Source organism: Rhinoderma darwinii, chromosome 1 (assembly GCF_050947455.1).
Source record: "Rhinoderma darwinii isolate aRhiDar2 chromosome 1, aRhiDar2.hap1, whole genome shotgun sequence".
Lineage (NCBI taxonomy): Eukaryota > Metazoa > Chordata > Amphibia > Anura > Rhinodermatidae > Rhinoderma > Rhinoderma darwinii.
The window spans coordinates 506,635,778-506,649,743 of NC_134687.1; the positions used below are offsets into that span (position 1 = coordinate 506,635,778).

The following is a 13,966-nucleotide window of genomic DNA, read 5'->3' on the forward strand; positions in this document are numbered from 1 at the left end:
GTGATCCATATATGTGGGGTTAGTGACTGCCTCCACTTGTTGTTCTTGCACTCCTCCCATTCTGCCCTGGGTGATTTTAATCAGTTCAATGCTGGATCCTACCATCCCCAGGTATATATGTAGGCTTAGTCCCAGTTCTGGGTGTATGTGCAGCGTAGGTTCCCACCTTACAGAGGTCGCCTTGTCGTGGCAGGTGGGCTAACACTTTTTGATCAAAATGTGCACTAAGAACCTCCCTATTTGTAAGTAGATTTAGCTTTAGTGCATATTTATTTATATTTAGTGGTTTAGGTGGCATTAGTGTTCGCAGGGTGCTGTCGCCATTTTTTGTCTGCTAAGAATTGCGATAGGTGTAGTGTTTAAACAAATTGTCTCATGACAGAATCACTTTAAATAGGGCATTTATGGGCATAACCAGCATGGTAGCAGGCATAGCAATTGCTATGGGGCCGCACAGATACGGGAGCCCAACTCCAATAAGAAGTAAGGTGCAGTAACTGATCACAATGGATGATGGAGTGGAAGGAAAGTAGAGGCAGTGGAAGATGGAAGACCAAAGTAATCATAAGGTTTTATTATTCCTAACACACTTGCTGCAGTTGCCTGTCATTTGGGAATTGGACCCCAATTTAAGTCTTGATATAGGGCCCTAATGTTACTAATTACACCTCTGAGGGCATCTGCGTAGTGCTCCGAAAGAAGCAAACACTGTGAGCATCCTGAAAACTGTTGGGGGTATTGCAGATTGATGGTTTAACTACACTTCTCAACATTGAAATTACAAAACGAAGAAGGGCAAGGCGTAAGGTTATGCAAATTGAGAAAGTAGCAGGTGTTGCTAAGATCTGCAAATTATAAATTTTTCAAAAAACTAGCTCCAATCTGTGGCACATGAGACCTTAAAAACTGTATCAAGTGGTGTGGTTTGAGATGATTGTTTGATGCCTCCTATTCGTCAACGTTCCAGTTATCGCCATTTTTCACAAACGGAGAGGGACAAAATCCTTGAACTGAGAGACCTTGGTTTATCACTCCGGCAGATGCTACGCACTTAGGCCGATATGTCAGCACTGTTCAACGTTGCATGTCCCAGAAGTTAGGACAACAACAACGGGAATGACAGCAAGAGGTGCGTGGAGGCGAACCTCTGCATGGACGGATTGGCTGAATGGAAGAATAGCGTGAATCCATTCTAAACTGCAAGTGAAATAGGACGTCACATCTCAAGCCTAGGGCGGCAACCAGTGTTGACACAAAGTATCAGAAGGCATTTGCACGACATTGGGCTACGAGCCAGATGTCTAGCTACAGGTGTTTCATTGACCACACGCCATCGCTCTCAAAGGCTATCGTGGTGCACAGCAAAACGGTATTGGAGCCTGGAATGGAGGCCTATCGTCTTCAGTGGTGAGTCCCGCTTTTGTCTCGGACACAATGATAGCCAGATACACTTTCAGCTACTCTCTTCAACCACTTATGGGCTGTTGCCAAGATGTATTATGCAGAGAATTTATAAAGTGAATTCACCATTATTGCACTCATTACCCAGCACTTTGTATTTACATACAGTTGGCCGCTTGTACATTACTTAGCAAACATAAATGTTATCTGCCATAGTTGTGCTTAGTTTGTCTACATAGTGCCGCCATTTGTACTATATGTTCTGGTTGTCCATTTTCCTTGTGGTAATCATCTCTATGCTTTTATATGTGTGTTTATTTTAATTGATTTAATAAACTTTCACTGTTTTAATTCATTTCTCGTGTGTCAGACTCCAAGTTATAGGTTATGTTTCATATCTAGCGGGTTCACCATCACCACCATGCTTATTATGGGCCTGTGGCCCGGTTCCCTATAGAGCCCATATACCAATGTGAAGGGCCATTTACAACGGATGTTCTAGGGAGCTGTTTGGTGTCCTCCATTTAGGTACAGGATAGCCAGAGATTGGTCCGGGGACCACGTGGGCAATGCTATGAAGAGGCCTTCACAAGGAAACGGACACCGGTCCTACTCCCAAGATTATGGTGTGGGGTGGCATAATGTACGGTAGCCGAGCCACCTCTAGTCTTCATTTCAGGTACACTAACAGCTCAGCGTTACATTGATTTGGTTATAGAACCAGTGGCACGGCCATTTCTCCAAAGTGTCCCAGTAGCCGTTTTTCAACGGGACAACTCCAGGCCGCATGTTGCTCGTGCTACTGTGAGCAGCCTGCGTGGCTTAAACGTGCCACCATGGCCTGCAGCGTCTCCGGACTTGTCTCCCATTGAGCACATCTGGGACATCATTGGTCGGCAATTGTAAAGGGAGCTGCCATCGGCCAATCTTGATGATTTGCATGTCCAAGTGCCTTCAGCGTGACATAACATTCCCCAGACAACGATTAAAAACCTCATTGATAGAATGCCAAAGCGTGTAAGTGCCTGTATTTCTGTGCATGGCGCTCATACTCTATACTGAATAGATCAAGAAATTTGGAATATTTTGTATCCATTTTTTTATCATTTGCATAACGATCCTGTGAATTCAAAAACTTTTCCTTCTTGGTGTTGCAATTTCAATGTTGAGGAGTGTATTTAGGCATTATATAGATGTACCTACTTTAATGATTATGCTTATTAGAGGAAGCCTGTGGGGTCCTTCATAATGCTACATTGCCCAGTGTCCATTGTCCAATTAAACAGGAAACCACAAGCAGCATATGGCACCCCTGTATTCTGGTTTATGGTGCTTTAACGTGTAAACACAGCCTTACAGTGAGAACTCTCAGTGTCTACTTGATTAACGCTTTAGTGGCATTCTGTAGACAGGTGATTGACTATTATGGCATTAATATGCGAGTATAAAGTTATGGATTTTACCAGTTTTGTTCACTTGAACATTTACACCCGTAGATTCATAGTTCAGATATACTTTTTCAGTCAAATATATATATATATATATATACATACAGTAAAGGAAATAAGTATTTGATCCCTTGCTGATTTTGTAAGTTTGCCCACTGTCAAAGACATGAACAGTCTAGAATTTTTAGGCTAGGTTAATTTTACCAGTGAGAGATAGATTATATTTAAAAAAAAAAAACAGAAAATCACATTGTCAAAATTATATATATTTATTTGCATTGTTCACAGAGAAATAAGTATTTGATCCCTTTGGCAAACAAGACTTAATACTTGGTGGCAAAACCCTTGTTGGCAAGCACAGCAGTCAGACGTTTTTTGTAGTTGATGATGAGGTTTGCACACATGTTAGATGGAATTTTGGCCCACTCCTCTTTGCAGATCATCTGTAAATCATTAAGATTTCGAGGCTGTCGCTTGGCAACTCGGATCTTCAGCTCCCTCCATAAGTTTTCTATGGGATTAAGGTCTGGAGACTGGCTAGGCCACTCCATGACCTTAATGTGCTTCTTTTTGAGCCACTCCTTTGTTGCCGTGGCTGTATGTTTCAGGTCATTGTCGTGCTGGAAGACCCAGCCACGAGCCATTTTTAATGTCCTGGTGGAGGGAAGGAGGTTGTCACTCAGGATTTGACGGTACATGGCTCCATCCATTCTCCCATTGATGCGGTGAAGTAGTCCTGTGCCCTTAGCAGAGAAACACCCCCAAAACATAATGTTTCCACCTCCATGCTTGACAGTGGGGACGGTGTTCTTTGGGTCATAGGCAGCATTTCTCTTCCTCCAAACACGGCGAGTTGAGTTAATGCCAAAGAGCTCAATTTTAGTCTCATCTGACCACAGCACCTTCTCCCAATCACTCTCAGAATCATACAGATGTTCATTTGCAAACTTCAGACGGGCCTGTACATGTACCTTCTTGAGCAGGGGGACCTTGCGGGCACTGTAGGATTTTAATCCATTACGGCGTAATGTGTTACCAATGGTTTTCTTGGTGACTGTGGTCCCAGCTGCCTTGAGATCATTAACAAGTTCCCCCCGTGTAGTTTTCGACTGAGCTCTCACCTTCCTCAGGATCAAGGATACCCCACGAGGTGAGATTTTGCATGGAGCCCCAGATCGATGTCGATTGACAGTCATTTTGTATGTGTTCCATTTTCTTACTATTGCACCAACAGTTGTCTCCTTCTTGCCCAGCGTATTACTTATGGTTTTGTAGCCCATTCTAGCCTTGTGCAAGTTTATGATCTTGTCCCTGACATCCTTAGAAAGCTCTTTGGTCTTGCCCATGTTGTAGAGGTTAGAGTCAGACTGAATAATTGAGTCTGTGGACAGGAGTCTTTTATACAGGTGACCATTTAAGACAGCTGTCTTTAATGCAGGCACCAAGTTGATTTGGAGCGTGTAACTGGTCTGCAGGAGGCTGAACTCTTAATGGTTGGTAGGGGATCAAATACTTATTTCTCTGTGCACAATGCAAATAAATATATATAATTTTGACTATGTGATTTTCTTTTTTTTTTTTTTATATATATAATCCATCTCTCACTGGTAAAATTAACCTAGCCTAAAAATTCTAGACTGTTCATGACTTTGACAGTGGGCAAACTTACAAAATCAGCAAGGGATCAAATACTTATTTCCTTCAGTGTATGTGTATATATATATATATATATATATATATATATATATATATATATATATATATGTATATATATTTATTTAAGAATCTCACATGTAAAGTATAGTAAGTTCAGCAGCAATACAATTTGAAGATTATTGAAATCTATTGTTTGCATATATTGAATCCTACTGCCCACAGAATGATGCTGTATTTTTGTGTTTGCTTTATTATGCATATAATGTATATCCAAACCTTCTAGATATTAAAATTATATATTTGTTGTCAAATACATAATTATTGTATATACCCATTATATATATAGATGACTGGGTCATAGCATCTTCAAAAAGGCAGGTCTTGTGGGGTGTTTCTGGTATGCAGTGGTTAGTACCTAGCAAAAGTGGAACAAAGAAGGACAACCGGTTAACCGGCAAAAGGGTCACGGGCAATTAAGACTCATTGATGCATGTTGGAAGGGAAGGCTAGTCAGCCTGGTCCGATCCCACGAAAGAGCTACTGTAGCACAAATGATCTCTTGGCGGCTAAATCGGACGGTAAATATTCTCTCCTGATTCTTCTGGATCTCTCTGCAGCCTTTGACACTGTAGACCACCAACTCCTATTTAAGATGATCCAGTCTATTGGCCTCAAGGACGCTGCTCTCTCTTGGTTTTCCTCCTATCTCTCTGACTGCTCGTTCAGTGTGTCATTTGCTGGTTCTACTTCTTCTCCTTATCCACTTGCAATCGGGGTTCCTCAGGTATCAGTTCTAGGTCCACTCCTCTTTTCTCTCTACACAGCCCCTATTGGACAAACCATCAGCAGATTTGGCTTCCAGTACCATCTCTACGCCGATGACACCAATTATATGCCTCTTCCCATGACATCACCCCTGCTCTAATACAAAACACGGGTCATTGTCTCTCCGCTGTCTCTAACATCATGTCCTCTCTTTATCTGAAACTGAATCTTTCTAAAACTGAGCTCCTCGTGTTCCCACCATCTACTAACCTTCCTAAACCTGATGTCTCCATCTCAGTATGGGGCACTATCATAACTCCTATGCAGCACGCCCGCTGTCTCAGGGTTATTTTTTACTCAGATCTTTCCTTTACTCCTCACATTCAATCACTTTCACGCTCCTGTCATTTTCACCTCAAAAACATCTCCAGAATCCCCCCTTTTCTTACTGAGGAAACAGCCAAAACTCTCATTGTTGCTCTGATTCACTCTCGTCTCAACTACTGTAACTCATTACTAGTCAGTCTGCCCCTCACTAAAGTCTCCCCTCTCCAATCTATCCTTAATGCAGCAGCCAGGCTCATCTTTATGACCAACCGCTACACCAACACCTCTACCCTCTGCCAATCACTTCACTGGTTGCCCATCCCCTTCAGAATAAAATTCAAACTTATTACTCTCATCCACAAAGCTCTCCACAGTGTTGCACCTCTATACATCTCCACCCTCATCTCTGTCTACCACCCTACTCGGGCCCTACGTTCTGCCAACGACCTTAGATTAAAATCCTTCATAATCCGAACCTCCGACTCCCGTCTCCAAGATTTTTCTCGAGCTGCACCTGTCCTCTGGAATGTGCTACCCCAGACAATCACATCAATTCACAATAGCCACAGTTTTAAACGTGCCCTGAAAACACATCTTTTTAGACAGGACTATAACATTCCCTAATCTGACTCCTTTCCATGGCCCTCCTTTTAGATTAGTCATCAGTATTAGATTGCCTCACACTCCTTCACTTCATGTCAGTCATACACGGATACGGATACTGGCTGGTGACCGGCTCCTGCAGCTTTATATGTACCACCCCATGTGTATAAAAAATGGCTGGACTATTGTACAGAACAAAGACTGTTACAATTCAAAAAGAAAAAAACAAAAAATATTTTCCAAAACATACCAGGCACTCTTTGGGATAAGAATAATTTCATATAAATTTTTATTAAATTCCATATAAAAATATATTTTAAAGATTTTTCATATATAAATATATCTCTTTCCTCTTTTATCCATAATACAAAGATTTTTTATAGGAAAAGAAAAGGGTTTGAGCAAACACATTTGTTTCAAACTAGATGTACATAATTAAAAAAAATGTCTCCTGGCCAGGATACCAACACAGACTTTTATAACATTACTGCCATTAATTTATCCCCCTCTACACACAATGACATGTCATGATGAGATATCTAGGTAATAGGTGTTCTATACATAAGCCAAAATCAGACCCATATAAGAGATTAGCTATAAGAACCGGTTCTGAAGATTTTTTATCCAGACACCATTGGTCTCCGTTCACACTTGCACTTTTTTCTTTTTACTCCTTCTTTTCTAATTTTGGTCCGAAACCAACAGAAACAGTTCCTCTTGTGTAATAGCAATGCAATTGTATATAAGGAGTTAAATATTTAACTTTAAATCTTCCTATACTCGGGGGCAGCCGAGATTTCACCCAAAGGTGAGCAAATCTAAGCAATGGAGCACGCTCCTACATTGAAGAGTCGGAATCCTGCTATGCTGGTATCCACGTTAAATTTTTATTCAGACACCATTGGTCTCAGTTCACACTTGCAGTTTTTGCTTTTTCCTCCTTCTTTTAGAATTTTGGTCCGAAACCAACAGGAGCAGTTCCTCTTATATAATAGCCATGCAAATATAGATAAAGAGTTGAATACTCATCTTTATGTTGATCTCGCAACTCAAGGTGGACTGAAAGTTCACTCTTTTTCACTATGTTCCTCCTCCTGGAGCAATTGTAGAGTTAAGGCAGATTTTAAAAAAAATTATATATATCAATCGCGTTTTTCACCCCTTCAATCTCATCATTGGCAGATCACAATTCCCACATGGAAGGTTCTCCTTATATCCACTCCATCCACGGTCAATCCTTATGTTGAATAGCTTGGATCTTCCTATGCTCGGGGGCAGCCGAGGTTTCACCCAAGGTGAGCAAATTGTAGCAATGGAACACACTCCTCACTGGAGAGTCGGTATCGTAATATGCTGGTATCCACGTTGGTTTTTTCTGGCAACACTGGAGACTGCAAGAGTGCTTGATTCTCACACACTCCGTTTCCCGCTCTCGTCTATTTCCCCCCCTTTGTGTCTCCCTTATTTCCTCATAGATTGTAAGCTCTGGCGAGCAGGGTCCTCACTCCTCTGGTTTGAAAACTGTAAATTAACTTTGTCACTATGTAATGTCTGATATTGCTTGTTTCATGTTCCCTCTAAATTGTAGAGTGCTGCGTAATATGTTGGCGCTATATAAATAAAGATTATTATTATTATATTGCTGACATTAATGCGGTCTATGATATAAAGGTGTCAAAACACAGTGCAATGTAGCTTTCTGTGTTTGGGGTGCGTAGTCGCAGACCAGTCAAAGTGCCCATGCTGACCCAGTTCCACTGCCGAAAGCGCCCACAATGGGCACGTGAGCATCAGAACTGGACCATGGAGTCTATTCTTCAACAGTTTAAACCTGTTTGGCAGCGTGAGGGGGACCTACACAATATTAGGCAGGTGGTTTTAATATTATAGCTGTACGGTATGAATATATTAAATGTGTATATATATATATATATATATATATATATATATATATGTGTGTGTATATATATATATGTGTGTATGTATATATATATATATATATATATATGTGTATATATATATATGTGTATATATATATATATATATATATATATATATATATTAAATAGATCAATTTGCAGACATCTGCCTAAGTTAAGTCCCAACTGCTTGTGACTCATGAAAAGAATAACAACTAAGTGATAAGTTGCCCAGTGTTTAGTCTGGCAAGTGAATTAAACAGAAAGCAGGAATAAATATAAATGTTACGCAGAATTCAACTTGGATCATTTGCTTAGTTTCTGTTAATAGAGGTTAAACTCTTAGTAGGTATGTTAAATTTTAGAGCAGAAAAGCCCACAATGCTTCACAAATAAAAAGTAATGCAGATAAATAAAGTATGGCATTCAGAACTACTAACATTGCAAAGAGGAGCAGAGACAGACTAAAGTAAACATTGTTTTTCTTACCATCGAGATGAACAGTTTATTCCAGGATCCAGGATATTAGCATGTAATATTACAGGTTTACTTGCTGCCTTGTTGTGGAGGAATGTCCGCGTTGTCGTTGCTGCAGTAACTATAATGCAGCTACTATCTCTTAGTATCTAAGCAACATGTCAACAAACGTGATGAAACTGAATCCAGACCTAATGGCTCCAGGGTAGTTCAGCAAATAGGACTAATGCAGGAACAAAAGTGCTAGGATCTATTTCTACAGTACCACAACTTGTATGGACATGTACTAGATAAAGGAAACAATAAATGACCATGTAGAGCCTTATGAGGTTCTATCTTCAAGTATATTCCTGTGATCCGATGCATAAAAAAAAAATACACAAAGGATATCATGTAGAAATTTGAGACCAGGACGCCCCCAATAACGCAAGTTTTTCACCGCAAAAATCGCAACATGTGCTAATTGTTGCGGGTATTACCTCCCCAATGAATTCAATGGGAAAACCTGCAACAGAAAACCAGCGATCCCGCAGCATAAATTGACATGCTGCAGATATTTAAAAAAATGCACCACAGGTCAATTTATGAACGGTTTATCGGTGGGTTTTTTGCATGGCCCCATAGAAATGAATGGGTCAGTGTGCTATCCATTAAAAAATGGATAGCACACTGAAGCATTTCACTGAAGAGTGCTTGAGGCCTTACACTGCGGATTTTTCTCAATGAAATCCGTTGCAGAAAATCTGCAGTGTTTATGCTACTTGTGAACTTACCCTAAAATAAATGCTCAGTGCTACCCCATTAACATTCTCTCTCCTGTCCCCCACATGAACACTGGGGACCATTTCCCCTATAATTGATCAGGTCACAGTTTATTATTCTTTAGAAAAAAAACAAACACCTGCAGCAGCCCCCCTTCCGGACTGGAGCCCCACCGGTTACATCAGTATATTGTTCTACTTTTAAGGCTGGGTTCACACTACCTATATTCAGACGTAAACGAGGCGTATTATGCCTCGTTTTACATCTGAAAATAAGGCTACAAGACGTCGGCAAACATCTGCCCATTCATTTAAATGGGTTTGCCGACGTACTGTGCAGACAACCTGTCATTTACGCGTCGTCGTTTGACAGCTGTCAAACGACGACGCGTAAACATACAGCCTCGTCAAAAGAAGTGCAGGGCACTTCTTTCAGACGTAATTTGAGCCGTTCTTCATTGAACTCAATGAAGAGCAGCTCAAAATTTACGGCTGTCAGAGAAGCCTCGCAAAATGCGCGGAGGAGCATTTACGACTGAAACGAGGCATCTGTTTTCTCCTGAAAACAGTCTGTCTTTTCAGACGTAAATGCCTGCTATCGTGTGCACATACCCTAAGGGTATGTTCACACGGCGGGGGTCCGTAACGGCTGAAATTACGGGGATGTTTCAGCCTGAAAACATCCCCGTAATTTCAGCCGTACCGGCATGTGCAGGCGCTTGAACGGCGCGTCAATTACGGCCGTAATTAGCGCTGCTATTCATTGGAGTCAATGAATAGCGGCTCCAATTACGGCCAAAGAAGTGACAGGTCACTTCTTCTACGCGGGCGTCTATTTACGTGCCGTCATTTGACAGCGGCGCGTAAATATACGCCTCGTGTGAACAGACAAACGTCTGCCCATTGCTTTCAATGGGCAGATGTTTGTCAGCGCTATTGAGGCGCTATTTTCGGGCGTAATTCGGGGCAAAAACGCCCGATTTACGTCCGTAAATAGGCCGTGTGAACATACCCTAAAAGTAGGCCAATGAACTGAGGTAACCTGAGACCTTGTGATTTAAACTAACCAATGTCAGTTTAGATTAGTTTACTGTCACAGACCCAGGAGGGTAAATATGATAATGGTTTTGCTTTTTTACTTATTAGTGTTACTAATGTTTTGTGTTTGTTTTTAACAGGTTCAGTCATTGGACTAGGTCGGATTTGAGGACTACTTTGATGACGGCGTTTTAATTTTCAATAAAATGGTTAACGAGAGTTGTGTGTTGGGGGGTTTATTTTAATAAAATATTTTTTCTGTGTGTCTGATTGCACACTAATTTCTGGAAAACCATTCTACACTAATTTCTGCAAAACACCTGTGGGGTTAACATGCTCACTACACCACTTAAGGGGTGTAGTTTCCAAAATGTGGTCACTTGTGGGAGATATCCACTGTTTTGGTCCCACAGGGGCTTTACAAAAGCGACATGGTGCCGAGAAACCAATCCAGCAAAATCTGCGCTCTAAAAGCCCAATGGTGCTCCTTCCTTTTAGAGGGCTGTTGTGTGTCCAAACCGCAGTTTATAACTACATATTAGGTATTGTTGTACCCAGGAGAAATTGCTTTACAGATTTTGTTGTGCCTTTTCTCCTTTATTTCATGTGAAAATGAAAAATTGTTAGCCAAAACTATATGTCATTGAAAAGAAATGTGATTTCTAATTTTCACAACCCCATTCTATATATTCAGCAAAAACCTGTGGGGTAAAAATACTTACTATACACCTAGATGAATTCCTTGTGGGGTATAGTTTCCTAAACTTCTCTGGGGTTTCCACTGTACTGGTACAAAAAAAATATGAATGACCCTAATAGCTGGCAGGCAACAAACATCTAATACAAAAAACAAATGTGCCTGATCGGACACAATACCCGGCTTTCCCAGCTATCATAGCGTGTGGGTAACTAATTAATAATTACATTTTATTGGATATAGCTAAAAAAGTAACAAAGTGGGACATACAACATATAAATTAAAAATAGCCAGGGTTGACCAGCATTAAGGTAAGTACAGAGACGTGATCGTATTTAAAGAAGTGGAGTGTACCTAAGAACTAGTGTAGCATAACAGCGGCAGTCATACGTTATGCCGCTGATTCTATCAATATGATAGCTGGCCTAACTCTGAATTAAAATTAGCACAGAAGTCCCCCCCCCCTCCCCAGACATGTTTCGCTAGACCTCGGAGATTACATACGTAGGGGTGTGGTGTGGCCTGAGCTTGGCTTAAAAACCCCCATAAAACACCCCATTTTAAAAACTAGACCCCTCATGTATTCAAAACAGCATTTAGAAAGTTTTTGAACCCTTTAGGCATTTCACAGGAATTATAGCAAAGTGGAGGTGAAATTTGCAAATTTCATTTTTCTTGCTGAATTTCAATTTTATTCTATTTTTTTCTGTAACACAGAAGGTGTTACCAGAGAAACACTACTAAATATGTATTGTCTAGATTCTGCAGTTTTTAGAAATGTCCCACATGTGGCTCTAGTGTGCTCGTGGACTAAAACACAAGCCCCAGAAGCAAAGGAGCACCTAGAGTATTTTGGGGCCTTTTTTTTATTAGAATATATTATAGGCAGCATGCCAGGTTTGAAGAAGTGTTGAGGTGCCAAAACAGTAGGAATCCCCCAAAAGTGACCCCATTTTGGAAACGGCACCCCTCAAGGAATTCATGTATGATTGTTGTTACCATTTTGACACCACAGTTTTTTCATAGCGCGTATTTGAATTGGGCCGTGAAATAATTTTTTTTTAATTTTTTCCAATAAGATGTCATTTTTGATCAAAATTTCTTATTTTCACAGGGAACAAAATGCCCCATTTTGTTGCCCAATTTGTCCTGAGTGCGGCAATACCCCATTTGGGGTGATAAACTGCCGTTTGGGCCCATGGGAGGGATCAGAAGGAAAGGAGCGCTATGTGTTCTTTGGAGTCCAGATTTAGCTGGATTGGTTTTCGGGTGCCATGTCGCATTTGCAGAGCCCCAGAGGTATCAAAGCAATGGTAACCCACCAGAAGTGACCCCATTTTGGAAACTGCACCCCTCACGGAATTCATTTATGGGTGTTGTGACCATTTAGACCCAACAGTTTTTTCACAGAATTTATTTGAATTGGGCTGTGAATTAAAAAAAGTGTAATTTTTTCCAATAATATGTAGTTTTGGCTCAAAATTTCTTATTTTCACAAAGAATAAAATACTCCACTTTGTTGACCAATTTGTCCTGAGTGCGGCAATACCCCATTTGTGGTAATAAACTGCTGTTTGGGCCCATGGGAGGGATCAGAAGGAAAGGACCACCATTTGGCCTACTGTGGATTTTCTGGTGCTAAGTCATGTATGCAGAAGCCCCTGATGTACCAGTACAGTTGAAACCCCCGAGAAGTGACCCCGTTTCAAAAACGACACCCCTTAAGGCATTCATCTAGATGTGTAGTGAGCATTTTGACCCCACAGGTATTGTCACAAATAGGCTTCTACCTGGCTATACACGTTGTGCCTCATGACGTACACACTATCCCTCCATGTTTCACTCACTTGCACCCCATTATCCATTTATTTCTATTGAGGCACTTCATTTATTACTGCCCCCTATATTTCACTTATAGTATTACACTTGCACACACACTATTCATTTATTATTTCTTACTACACATCCCATGCACCACACACCACTCCCCTCAAGACTAGTGGGAGTGGCTATTATTATTTAAAGCACCTGCTCGCCCTTTCATCAGCATTTCTGGCCTGGCTGTGTCCATTTGTAAGTATGGCCTTTGTCTGTGTTTTTGTATATGTCCCTGTGTTTTTATCGGTTCTGTAAAAGATAATGCGCAGCAGATGGTGCAGAGTGAGATTTGCAATTTTTTATATATATATGGCATGTCAGTGTCCGATATATTGTGCCCAGCATGCGCCACCGGAGACATACACCCCATAAATTATAATGTGGGTTCTCCCGGGTACGGCAATACCCTACATGTGGCTGTTAACAGCTGCCTGGCCACACAGCAGGGCCCAAAGGGGAAAGATGAGGGGGATAAGCTGTGCGGAGTGCATCAGGGTGTGTAAAACTGGGGTAGATTGAAAATCAAGGGATGTATGATAAATTTTAAAACACTTTCATACAGAGCCCTGTTTTTTTGGGACACGTGTCACATTGATATATTGTGTCTTACCTTATCCCCCTCTTATAGCAGACTTTGCACATCTTTTGACTTTTTCCCTTCTTGCCAGTTTGGGGAACTTCTCCTGGAAAGTGTTGCCCTGGTACGATGCGTGTGGCCTTGTTTCCAGAAGTACTGGGTGCCCACCCCCCTTCCTGCTCCGTAAAGATTAGGTTCTTGATAACTACCTCTTGAAATTTCAGGAAAGTTCCCCTCTGGCCTGTACATCGACGTAGCACGTACACATTGTACAATGCCATCTGTATGATGTGCCCGCCAGCTTCTTATATCACACCGCATGGCGCTGTAGGGCTTCAGGGCTTGATCTGACAAGTCCACCCCTCCCATGTACCTATTGTAGTCCAGATTGCAGTCTGGTTTTGGGAGTCTGTGTACTG

At 41.2% G+C, this 13,966-nt stretch overlaps 1 protein-coding gene across 1 annotated transcript in view; it reads right to left on the bottom strand.

Annotated features, from left to right (window-relative positions):
* LOC142744345 (zinc finger protein 474-like) overlaps positions 1–8,697 on the bottom strand; it is a 28,980-nt gene extending 20,283 nt beyond the window's left edge. Inside the window, exon 1 of the mRNA XM_075854803.1 lies at positions 8,609–8,697. The gene's annotated coding sequence lies outside the window, so the exon portion shown is untranslated. The remainder of the gene's footprint in view (positions 1–8,608) is intronic.
* Positions 8,698–13,966: the final 5,269 nt, after the last annotated feature.